We start from the raw sequence: 12352 nt of genomic DNA, 5'->3' as shown, positions 1-12352 counted from the left end.
CCAACACAGAGACACCCTTGGACCACATGGATTGGCTGACTCTCTTTTCTGAGTTGCAGAGAGCAAAAAGTGACCTCCATTCTTGGTCACAAGCCCAACAGAGCCCTGTTAGTAGGGTGTCCCTCCAGAGAGCATGCAAGGTTGCAGCAGCTGCGACCCCCTCCTCTGCGCCCCCCTCCTCTGCGGCCCCCTCCTCTGCGGCCTCTGTTGTCCTCTGGCAGCTTCCTTTAATGTCTTGGTAACACAACAGCCGTGATTCTGCAGGTGTCTGTCCTCATGTAGCCAGAGGTCAGCCTCTTCTGTTTGGTGGGCCTTCTCCACGGCCTGGCTGCCCAGCAGGGACATGCTTCTCAGTGGCCATGTTGTAGTCCCTGCAAAACGGGGAGCTGCTACTCATCACCACTGGACTTTGCTGAGTCCCAGGGGTATGATCGCTGGCTAGCGGAAAGGTGGAGAACCTGGATGAACTGGGCTGAAGACAGCAGAAGGTCTGGGTCTGGCAGCTGGTAGCTGTGGCCGTGGCAGAGATGTGGGCAGCAATGCGAGAGGCATACAAGAACTGGCATGTGGTGGTCCCAGTTTGAGTGGAAAATCCAGATGGCAGGGAGGTCCTGAGACAGCTTCCATGGCAGCCCAGGACAGTGTGTGGGTGTGGATTTCTCTTGATTGGCCACTACCCATTCAATGTGGGCAGAAGGCAGGGGTCCCTGCCCTGGTGAGCATCCCGGAAGGTTTCAGGTAATGGAGGCACATCTGGGGGTCCTGCTTCAGCCGCCCCACTCACTGTTTCCTGTACAGAACCTTCTCCCCAAATCCCCCCCAGACACCTCTGCCTGCCCTTTGTCCTGCTTTTGGCTGTGTTGCGACCCCATTAGTGATCAGAGAAAACGGATAAGCAAGAGTGCATCTTCTCCTAAGCAATCCCCGCTGCTCGGGTTCTCGAAGGGGGTTGTGACGTCACAAGCAACCACAGCACCCCTATTCTACACACGCAAGAGAAAAATGCCCAGAGAAGTGGTGAAAGGCTTCCAGGCACTCTGGAGACAATGATGGGATGAGACAATGATCGTGTAGCATTCAGTGACTTGTGGCACCAGGAAAGTAGCTTGATAAATACACCCTTGGTGGTTCACGTTTATTGTCTTTGGAAATAGTGAGAACAATTCAATTTCACAAATACCTTCCTGCACTGACTGTGGTCCAAGAAAAAGCTACATACTGTGTGCTTTCAGATGAAAGTGGCGGATGCTCCACTCAAAACAGTTTCAGCAAGAATAAGGTGCATCTGGCTTCTGTATTCGAGAATTCCAAGGCCAGAGCCAACCCAAAGATTCCCTCACTGTGGGCGCCGTTCCGGGTTCCCATTCCCCGATGCTTGCCCTCTATCTCTGTGTCTGTCTCTCTGTCACTCTGTCTGTCTCTGAATGTCTCTGGCTCTATTTCTGTCTCTCTGTCTCTGTCTCTATCTCTCTCTGTCTCTCTGTCTCTATCTGTCTCTGTTTATTTGTTTCTCTGTGTCTGTCTCTCTCTACCTCTCTCTTTCTCTCTCTGTCTCTGTTTTGTCTCTTTCTCCATATCTCTGTCTCTTTTTCTCCCTGTCTCTGTCTCTGTCTTCTCTGTCTCTGTCTGTCTGTCTCTGTCTCTCCCTCTCTCTGTCTCACACACTGTCCATGGCTGTCTCCTCTTTGGCAGAAGCACTTCCCCTGGGGGGAGGTAAGAGTTATGCAGCCAGATGGCCCTCGGCTCTTGTCCCGTGAGCTCACTGTTCAGATAAAGGGACTCCGTGTCTTCTCTTCCTGGAGCCTGAGTGAAGGGGCCTGAGTCAGGTCTAACAGGATTGCTCTGGCTTCCGTTTGAATGACAGACTAGGTGGAAGTGGGAAAGTGGTGAACGGTGGGGGGTGAAGGTGGCCAACATCCACCTGTGTCTCCAAGACACAGACGGCAGGATGTCCCTCCAGGAAGGGGGTGGGACATGGAAGAAAGGGGAGAGTTAGAGAGGGTGGCAGACTCTTTTGGCCCAACAAAGTAGAAAATGACCTTTCTATCAACTTTAAGTGAACTGTTAGCTCTATATGAATTCCATTTTATAGTATAAGTCACTCTGTCACTGCCTTTCATCACTCGGCAATTTGTTTTGGAGATTGATAGATCAATAGATAGATAAACAGAGAGACGATTGATTGATAGATGATATGTAGCTAGATAGAGGATACATAGACGATAGATAAATAGATGAAAGATAGATATACAGAAGATAGATAGATACATACACACATACATACATAGATACATAGGTGATAGGTAGACAGGTAGATAGATAGGCAGCTAGACGGAGAGATCGACCAACAGACAGACAGACGAATAGATAGACCAACAGAGAGAGAGATGATAGATAGATAGATGATAGATAGAAATATAGATAAACAGATAATAAGAAATAGACACACAGAGAGATAGATGACAGATAGGTAGATGATAGATAGATAGTAGATAGACAGACCCACAGACAGATAAATAGATAGATACATAGATAATTAGACAGATGATAGAGATAGGTAGGTAGACACAGAGACAGAGAGATAGGTAGGTGACAGAGAGATAAGTAGGTAATAGATGATAGATAGATAGATAGATAGATAGATAGATAGATAGATAGACAGACAGACAGACAGACAGACAGACAGACAGACAGATAGACCCACAGAGTTACAGGGGTAGGTATAAGGACAGGCACAGGTGCAGGTATCTGGACAGGTAGAGGGACAGATGTAGCAGACACAGATGTAGATAGAGATGACATAATATAGTACATTGTGTTGCTGGGGCTGCCGTGAAGATTTACCACGCACTGGGCAGCTTAACAACAGGAAATTGTTCTCTCACAGCTCTGGCTGCCTGTGACAGTCTGAGGTCCAGGTGTGGGAAGGGCTGGTTCCTTCTGAGCCTCTGAGTGTCCTGGTCCCTGATGCCTGGGGACCTTCTCTAAGCAGCAGGACACCAGACACCAGGCAAGAAAACGTGACTCCCGTCACCACCTGCTTCGCCATGTGCCGTTCCACGCCAGCAAGGCTGGGAGAGCAAAGGATCATCAAAGCCTCGGCGTTCTCTTACAGAGAGTCTCAGGAAAAACCCGGATCCTGCCACACATCATTCTTCCTATGGCCCAGGGCCCGCGAATCCCGCCTGGACACTCCTGTCCCCTCGATGCCCACCCCTGCAGGAGACTAGAACCATGTCACAGATGGCCTTGCCTTTAATCACAGGCCACATGTTCTTTTCTCATGATGATGTCACCACCATAAGGTGGGGTCCAGCAACCAGGACACGGGGAGGTCTCTGCTCATCAGATGCCCTCTGCACTCAGGTGAGATTAAGAAAAGCTGAGGATTCCACAGGTCGGGTTTCACCTTTACCTTGTCTCTCCCTCCACAGGGTGCCTCTCTTCCTCTCATTCCTCGAAACTGAGGTTGCTGTTTCCTCCTGACATTGAATAGGACTGGACACAGTTGTGTATTCGATATAATTGTGTATTCAATGTCGTAACAACATTTCAGCCAATGACAGCTGGCGTAGAAAACAGTGGTCCCATAAGATTATAAATTCCTATCACTTAGTGACAGCATAGCCATGGTAATGCTGTATGTAGCACAATTGCTTTATGTTTTCTACAAATTTAATGAAGCCTAGGTGTTCAGTGTTCATAAAATCCACAGGAGTGAACTCATTCACCATTCCCTCACTGACTCACCCAGAGCAACGTCCAGCCCTGTCAACTCCATTCATGGTAGGTGCCCTGAACAGGTGTACCATTTTTTATGCTTGATACCATATTGTTACTGTATCTTTTCTATGTTTAGAGATGCAAATACTGTTGTGTTGCAATGATGTGCAGAATCCAGTACAGCTTTGTATCCTAGGAACAGCGGGCTGTGCAGAGTCTGGGTGTGTGGTAGGCTGCACCGTCTAGGTTTGTGTAAGTACCTGACATGAGGACCGTGCAGTGTGAAATGGCCTCATGATTAATTCCTCAGAATGTATTCCTGTTATTACTGGATGCCATTAACTAGGGATGTTAAGCTCCTTTACATAGATTTTTTTTTTTTTTTGGCTAGATAGAATTCTTTATGAGGATTGCCTTTATGCCTCTTTAAGTAATCCTTCCGTATCTCCAAGTGATAAATGTATCATTTCCTCATTTCTTTTAAAATGTTGAAGCTTTATTTTCCGCATTTAAGAACTTTAATTCATCTGCAGTTCATTTTATGTGTATAGTTGTGAGGTACAAATTCCATTCTCCTTTCACAAATTTAATGTCACCTCTGTCAAACCAAGATCTATCTAGGGGTGAGCGTATCTGTTCATCCCTTGCCTCTGGTTTCTGTTTTGTTGCTTTAATTTCTTATTGCTCTGCCAATGGCGTAGTTTTTATTTCTATAATTTTATAATGAACTTGAACCTGTGATAAGGCCAGTCACCCATTCTTCTTCAGTGCCGTCAGAATTTTCTTGGCTATTTTTTTTTGAGCACTTGAGATATTTACTCTTTATTTTTTGTTTTATTTTATTTTATTTCTTTTAGGTGTATGCTACATCCAGCATTTCTCCCCACTTTAATACCCTTCCATATTGTTTCAATAATCAGTTTTGAATTTTCATAAAATATCCTATTGGCCTTTTGGAATCCCATTAAATTTATAGATTAATTATTCTACATGTTGTATATTTATGCCCTAGGTATCTTATAATTTGATGTTTTGATGAGAGAGTTTCGAAATTATATTTTCTAATTTTTTTTTGAGACAGGGTCTTGCTCTGTCACCCTGGTTGGAGAGCAGTGGCACAATCGTGGCTCACTGCAGCCTCAACTTCCTGGGTTCAAGCAATCCTCCCACCTCAGCCTCCAAAGTAGCTGCGACTACAAATGTATGCCACCACACCCACCTGATGTGTGTACTTTTTGTAGAGATGGTTTCGCCATGCTGCCCAGGCTGCTCTCTAACTCCGAGGCTCAAGCAGTCCTCCCGCCTCGTCCTCCCAAAGTGCTGGGTTTATATATGCGAGCCACCATGCCCGCCTCTAACTTTTTCTCTTTCAGAAATTCTTACATGGCATTCAAGATATACAATAAGACATAAAGAATAAAATAATATATGCTCATGTGCCCTTCACCCGGGTTAAGAACCACAATACTGTCAATGTCACTGAAGCTCCTGTGCCCTTCCCAGCCACACATTCTAGCTCCCTGCAAGAGGTGAGCACTATTCTGTTTGTTTTTTTATGATCATGCCTCTCTCCTTTCCTTGTGCTTCATACATACACATCCATGTGTATTGCTATATGTGCTTTTGACTTTTTTCTTCATTCTGTCACCCAGGCTGTAGTGCAGTGGTGCAATTTCGGCTCACTGCAACTTCTGCCTCCCGGGTTGAAGCAATTCTCCTGCCTCAGCCTCCTGAGTAGCTGGGATTACAGGTGCCCACTGCCATGCTCAGCTAATTTTTGTATTTTTAGTAGAGATGGGGTTTCCCCATGTCGACCAGGCTGGTCTCAAGAGCTCCTGACCTCAAATGATCCACCTGTCTGGACCTATCAAAGCACTGGATTACAGATGCAAGTCCCCTGCCCAGCCCTTTCGACCTTTATGTAAGCAGCAGTATTTTGGATACACTCTTCAACAACTTGCATTTTTCATTTCTTTTAATTTAAAATATTTTTCTCAACATATTTGTGAAATCTTCCTCTGTTGAAAATTGTCATGCTAGTTCACTTATGCTCATGGATATAGCATCCTTAACAATGCATATACCTGCTTTCCTGTGGTTGGACATTTTAGATGTTTCTCTGATGTTTTTCTATTGCAAGAAAAATTGCTATGAATTCTTTTCCCTGTCCTCTTTTGAACTATAGGAGTTATTCCCTGGGCTGCAAAACTAGGAATAGAATCACTGGGCCACAGAGTCCACATCTCTGGTCTCACTGGGCATTGACACGCTCTTCCACTGATTTGTGTCTGCCCTATGCCAGTGCCGCAGTCTTAACTCCCACAGCTTTGTAGTCAGTTTTGAAACTTTTCTAGATTGCTTTGGCTATCCTCATTTCCTTAAATTTTCCTTTTTTTTTTTTTTTTTTTTTTGAGACGGAGTTTCGCTCTTGCTACCCAGGCTGGAGTGCAATGGCACAATCTCGGCTCACCGCAACCTCCGCCTCCTGGGTTCAGGCAATGCTCCTGCCTCAGCCTCCTGAGTAGCTGGGATTACAGGCACATGCCACCATGCCCAGCTAATTTTTTGTATTTTTAGTAGAGACGGGGTTTCAGCATGTTGACCAGGATGGTCTCGATCTCTTGACCTCGTGATCCACTCGCCTCGGCCTCCCAAAGTGCTAGGATTACAGGCGTGAGCCACCACGCCTGGCCCTCCTTGAATTTTCATATGAATTTTAGGATTACCTTGTCAATCTCTGCAAAAAAAAAGAAAAAACAATAAATAAATGAGAGCCACCTAGTATTTTGGTGGAGGTTGTATGGAATCTGCAGATCTGTAGATCAGCTGAGGAAGTTTGCCATCTTCACTACAGAAGCTTCCCATCTGTGATCATGTGATATCTTTCCACTTATTTGGATTTTCATTTTCTTCCAATTATGTTTTCTAGTTTTCCAGGTACAGGGCTTGCACTTCTGCTGTTAAATGTATTCCTAGGTCTTTTATTCTCTTTTGTGCTGTTGTAAGTGGCATTGTTTTATTTGTTTTCCTTGTGGGTTCCTCATTGCTAACATATAAAAACACAATCGATTTTTGTGTATTGATTTTGTATTCTGTAACCTTACAGAATTTGTTTATTACCTCTAATGGTTGTTTATGGATTCCTCAGGATATTCTTGCGCAAAATCATGTCATCTGCAAATGGAGATGGTTTTACTTTTTCCTCTCCAATATGAATGCCTTTTATTTCCTTCTCTTGCCTAATTATCCTGACCTGTGGCTATTTTTGCATTTCTAAAATAGTATCTCCTGTTACCAAAAAGGTTTTTTCTTTTTAAATTTAATGTATTTAGCAATTATTTCTTCTGTGGATTTTCTTATTTAGTCTTCTTTAAAAATATATATCCCTGTTGTAAAACATTAAAGATAGTCTCATATTTTTTTCCTAAACTTAAATTATTTTGCTTTTCTCATTTAGGGCTTTATGCAACTGGGACTGAATATTGCATGTGGTATGAGGTCATGAGATTGGGACGTAGTTTTATTTTATTTCCTATATGAATAATCAATTATTCCACCTCCACTTCTTGATTAATCTATTGTTTCACCACTGACCCACAGTAACGCCTTTCTCATATTTTAATTTTCCACACATGCATGAATCTGTTTCTGGGCACTGTCTCCAGTTCACTCAATCTTTTACTAATATTGCTGCTATCATGCTATAACTATTTTTTTTTAATTGAGACAGAGTCTCACTCTGTTGCCCAGGCTGGAGTGCAGTGACATGATCTCAACTCACTGCAACCTCTGCTGCCCAGGTTCAAGCAATTCTTGTGCCTCAGTCTCCCAAGTAGCTGGGACTACAGGTGCCTGCAACCACACCCAGCTAATTTTGTGTGTGCGTGTGTGTATTTTTTGTGAAGATAGGGTTTCACCATGTTGGTCAGGCTGGTCTCAAACTCCTGACCTCAGGTGATCCCCTCCCCCCCTCAGCCTCTCAAAGTGCTGGGATTACAGGCATGAGCTGCCGTGCCTGGAATCCTATTATGACTTTATAATATGCTTTGATGTGGCAATCTCCCCAACACACCCCACATCACCTTGTTTAATTTCCTCAAGATTGTGTTGGCCATTTTTATTACTCTCTTACATTTTTAGTATAGAATGAGATAACCAATTTTCTCATTACAAAAAATTGAAATTTTTATTGGAATTGCATAGTATAAACTTGAAGATAATTTTTATTTTTATAAAGCATGACCCATTGATGATGTTTTCTGTAGTGTTGTAAATAAATCTTTTGTCATTTTCTCCATTAAATTCTGTATAACTTGTATTAGATGTATTCCTAGCTTTAAAAAGCATTTTTAAACTTTCAGTTTCCAAAGGCAACAAAAGCCTAAATTACATTTCATTTTTTTTGCTGATATATGGAACTGAAATGCATTTTCCCTATTGGATTCTTATGGTTGTTCATTTGTCCGAGAAATACGTATTGAGTGCTCTTAAATGCAAGATACTAACCCAGGGATTGAGACTACACAAGAATCCCAAACAGACTTCATCCTGGCCCTCCTGGAGCTGATGCTCTCCCAGCAAGAGGGGGACGATAACTGAGTAAATATAGGATATGTCAGAGGGTGGTAAATGCCTTGCAGAAAATAAGCCCGGGCCAAGCGGAAGGCGAGGTTGCCAGCTGCGAAGGCCAGCAGAAAAGGCTGCTCGGATTATGTGGCTGTCCGGCGGGGCCTAGCAGGAGTGAGGGAGCGTGTCCTCCAGGTTTGTGAGAAGGGGAGCCGCAGTGCAGGGGCCCAGAGCCCTGTGCATGCCTGGCATGCTAAAGGACCACCCAGGAGGTAGCCGGCGTGGCTGGGCCCAGCAAGCTAGGAGGAGCGTGGGAGGAGAGGGGTCCATGTTGTTGTCACCGCCAGACTAGGAAGGGTCTTGCAGGGCTGACCTCTTCTCAAGAGTGCTCAGAGCTCAAGCACTCCTCCCTCAGAGAGGCCTCTGAGGACCATAGCCCCCTCCATGGCCGTGTTCCACCTACCGTCTCAGGCCCAGGCATCACTAACTGAAGTGTCTCGTTCAGTTACACGTGTGTTCTGTGTCTTCCCCACTACATATAAACCCCAGGGCTGCAGGTTGGACTGGGCTTTTAATTGGATTAATGACTGACTCCACCCACAGGCCAGCACAAAACCCTCTTCACCCCTCCCCACTCAACCCACTGCTCCTGGGCTCCCCCGGGCACCATGTCAGCCACGTTTTTTTGTCCTAGTGATCTATTTTCTCGTCTTTCTCTCTCGATTCTAGGGTTTTAAGGATAGAGCTCGGGCCTTCGTTTTCATTACGTGCACCCCACATAGGGATCAGTACGCTCAGGGCCTGTAACGTTACTAAATAAATGTTTGCCAAGAGACAACGTAATTGAGAGATCCCGTAGGTTTGCTTTAGAAGACGACAGTTCAGGATGTGGAGGATGCATCCATGCTTCAGATGATGCTCAAAACGAATCCAATCAGCCAGAAAGATTGGTAATACAGAGATCGAAGCCTTCAAAAGGTTTTTCCTGTAGGCAATTTCAAGAGTATACAAAACTAGGATGACTAGTATAATGAACCCCATATTCCCCTTATCCAGCTTCAAGCATCCCAGCCTCCCCCGGATCATTTTGAAGCAAATTTCAGGCATTGTATTATTATTTATGACAACTTTTTGGCTCGTATCTCCAAAAGATCAGGATTCATTTAAAAATACATATTACCACAATAGCGTCATCATATGCAGAATTTCACAGTAGTTCCCTAATGCTATCAAATATCCCGTCAGCATTGAAATGTCCCAGTTGTCTCATATTTTTTTCCTTGTTTACTGTTTATTTGAATCAGATTCCAAGTAAGATCCATACATTTCAATTCATTGGTGTTTCCTCATTATCTTTTCAGTCTATAACTCTCTCTCTCTCTTTCTCTGTTTCCTTCTAACTTGAGTCGTTCCTCTGGATTTTGCTGATTGCAACTGCATGGTGTTGTTTAACATGTTATTCTGTCCCCTGTAGAGCCTGCAAAATGTTGGTAAACCTTGAGTGTTTGATCAGATTCAGGTTTGATTCTTTTGGCTAGAACATTTCATCGTAGCATTTTGCATTTCCACCAGGATAATGTCCGGTCACCTCTTCTGAGACATTAGAGGCCATTGGTGATTCTTGCCCAGACACATTATTTCTTGAGGGGGTTGAACATGGTAATGTTCTATATTTTCCTTTCTTCTTTATTTGTAGTTGGAATATTAATATGAAGAGAAACTTGCCCTTGTCAAAATGATAATTTAAAAAATGCCCTATTCTTTGCCTTTATTAACTGTTTTCAAAATAATGATTTGATTCTCTAGCCTTTTCCAAAGGTGATGAGTTTTAGTTTGTTTGTTTCAATATTTTCATTGTTTATTTTAATTTTTATTTTTATGTCACTAATAAATTTAAACCTTTTTTATGTGTTTCAGTTGACTACTGCTCTTCTTCTTCCTTTTGTTTTTCTTTTTTTGAGATGGAGTCTTTTTGCTCTGTTGCCCAGGCTGGAGTGCAGTGGTGCAATCTTGGCTCACTGCAACCTCTGCCTCCTGGGTTCAAGTGATTGTCCTGCCTCAGCCTCCCTAGAAGCTGGGATTACAGACGCACACCACCAGGCCCAGCTAATTTTTGTATTTTTAGTAGAGACGGGGTTTCACCGTGTTGGCTAGGCTGATCTCAAACTCCTGATCTCGGGTGATCTACTCACCTCAGCCTCCCAAAGTGCTGGGATTACAAGCATGAGCCACCGTGCCCAAACTTGCTATTCTTCTTCTTTTTTTTTTTTTGACAGAGTCTCACTCTGTCACCAGGCTGGAGTGCAGTGTCACCATCTCGGCTCACTGCAGCCTCCCCCTCCTGGGTTCCAGCGATTCAGCCTCCCAAATAGCTGGGATTACAGACATGTGCCACCACATCCAGCTAATTTTTGTACTTTTAGTAGAGACAGGGTTTCACCATTTTGGCCAGGATGGTCTTGATCTCCTGACCTCGTGATCCACCTGCCTCAGCCTTCCAAAGTCCTGGCATTATAGGCATGAGACACCATGCCCGACCTACTATTCTTAATCATGATCAAATTGTTACATTCTTAGCCAATGGGAAAAATATCTATTCCAATTGGCTTTTGAGCCTTATTTGTTTATTATTATTATAATTACCTTAATGATTATGCTGATTATGTGGCCCCAGTAGTCTTTGGTAGCTTCCTTTCATTCTATATGAAAGGTGACTTGGGCACATCTTGCTCATTTTCTGCCTCAAATTTGAAATCAACTGTTTATTTAAGGAGCCCTAGTCCCTCTAATGGTATGTAAAGCCCACAATCTGAGTGCTAGGAGTGCTCATTGCTTATGGGTATGTCATTATTTCCAGTTCCTTTAGTGGACACTATGAAATCATAGATATTTAGGAAACATTTTAATAAGAAAATATATTATTAACATATATGGATTTTTTTTCACAAATAAGACTTTTTATTTGCCACTATTATAAGTCTGAACTTTAAACAGATTCTTGGACTGGTGGTTCATATCCATCAGCTCGTTCAACTTTAGCACCTGTCTCACCCCCAGTGGCTTTTCCAGAACTACTGCCTTCACCGTGAAGCTCCATGAGTTTTCCCAATTCAAACTTGGGCTTCTTCAGCATTTTTACTTTTCTAATGAAGACATCATGGAGAGGATAAATAGATTGGCAAGCCTTTTCTATGTCTTTTCCAATGCTGTCTGGAATCAACTTATTGACCACTTCTTTCAAGTCATCTGTCTGCACCTCTCAGGTCATGATTTCCATCATCTTCTTCTGGATTTGGCGGACCTGTTGGTGCTGAGCATAAGAGGTCTTCCGTATCTGATTGTTGCGTTTTTTAGTAAAACCAACACAGAACAGACAAAGCAAGTAATTATCGGTAGTCTTGACATCAACATGAGCTTCAATCATTGTCTGCCATTTTTTGACCATGGAGCACATTTTGTCATGGGTAAGATCCATGCCATGGAAGTTAGGTAGTTTTTGCCCTGAACATCTTCAGTAATTAGCTTGAATTTTCTAAATGCAACTTCATCATTCTGCAAATCAGCAAGACTAACTTCAAACACTCAACCCTTGAGGCCATCAGATGCAATTTTGATTCCTTGGGTCCTGGTGACTAGCGTCTTTCCAATATTTCTTATATTGAACATAGCGGGTGCTTTCACATCATGCCAATCTTTCTTAGAAAATGGATCAACCACTTTCTTCTTGGCTCCCTTTTTGCCGCCTTTTGTAAGGCGCTTATTCTTGCCAACCACCATGGTGCTGCTCAGAGAGCCAAAAGGGTACATGGATATTTTAATGTAAAGTAAGAACAATGAGATGTCTACTGAGCATCATTGGTCCTACATCTGTATGTTGCTTTTCCCACAGTGAAAATTCTATTTTCAGAATACTGACACACTTGCTTGTTCACTTTGTCTCACAATGCACATACAGCCATCTCAGAAAAATAGTGCTACCACCAAGAGTATGATTCATGGAAACTCCCCACGTTTATTTTACCTAAGATTATAGTCTACTTGGGACTTATAATCCAATTCACTT

At 43.3% G+C, this 12352-nt stretch overlaps 1 pseudogene across 1 annotated transcript; it reads right to left on the bottom strand.

Moving 5' to 3' along the window:
• Positions 1–11224: 11224 nt before the first annotated feature.
• On the bottom strand, positions 11225–12078 carry LOC116539247 (annotated as a pseudogene). The gene has a single exon (XR_004263963.1). The product of XR_004263963.1 is annotated as a 40S ribosomal protein S3a pseudogene (transcript).
• Positions 12079–12352: the final 274 nt, after the last annotated feature.

This window comes from Sapajus apella, unplaced genomic scaffold, assembly GCF_009761245.1.
Source record: "Sapajus apella isolate SASKATOON/1434 unplaced genomic scaffold, GSC_monkey_1.0 scaffold127, whole genome shotgun sequence".
NCBI lineage: Eukaryota > Metazoa > Chordata > Mammalia > Primates > Cebidae > Sapajus > Sapajus apella.
The sequence above is the reverse complement of the archived record's forward strand: the minus strand, read 5'-3'. Positions and strand labels throughout refer to the sequence as shown.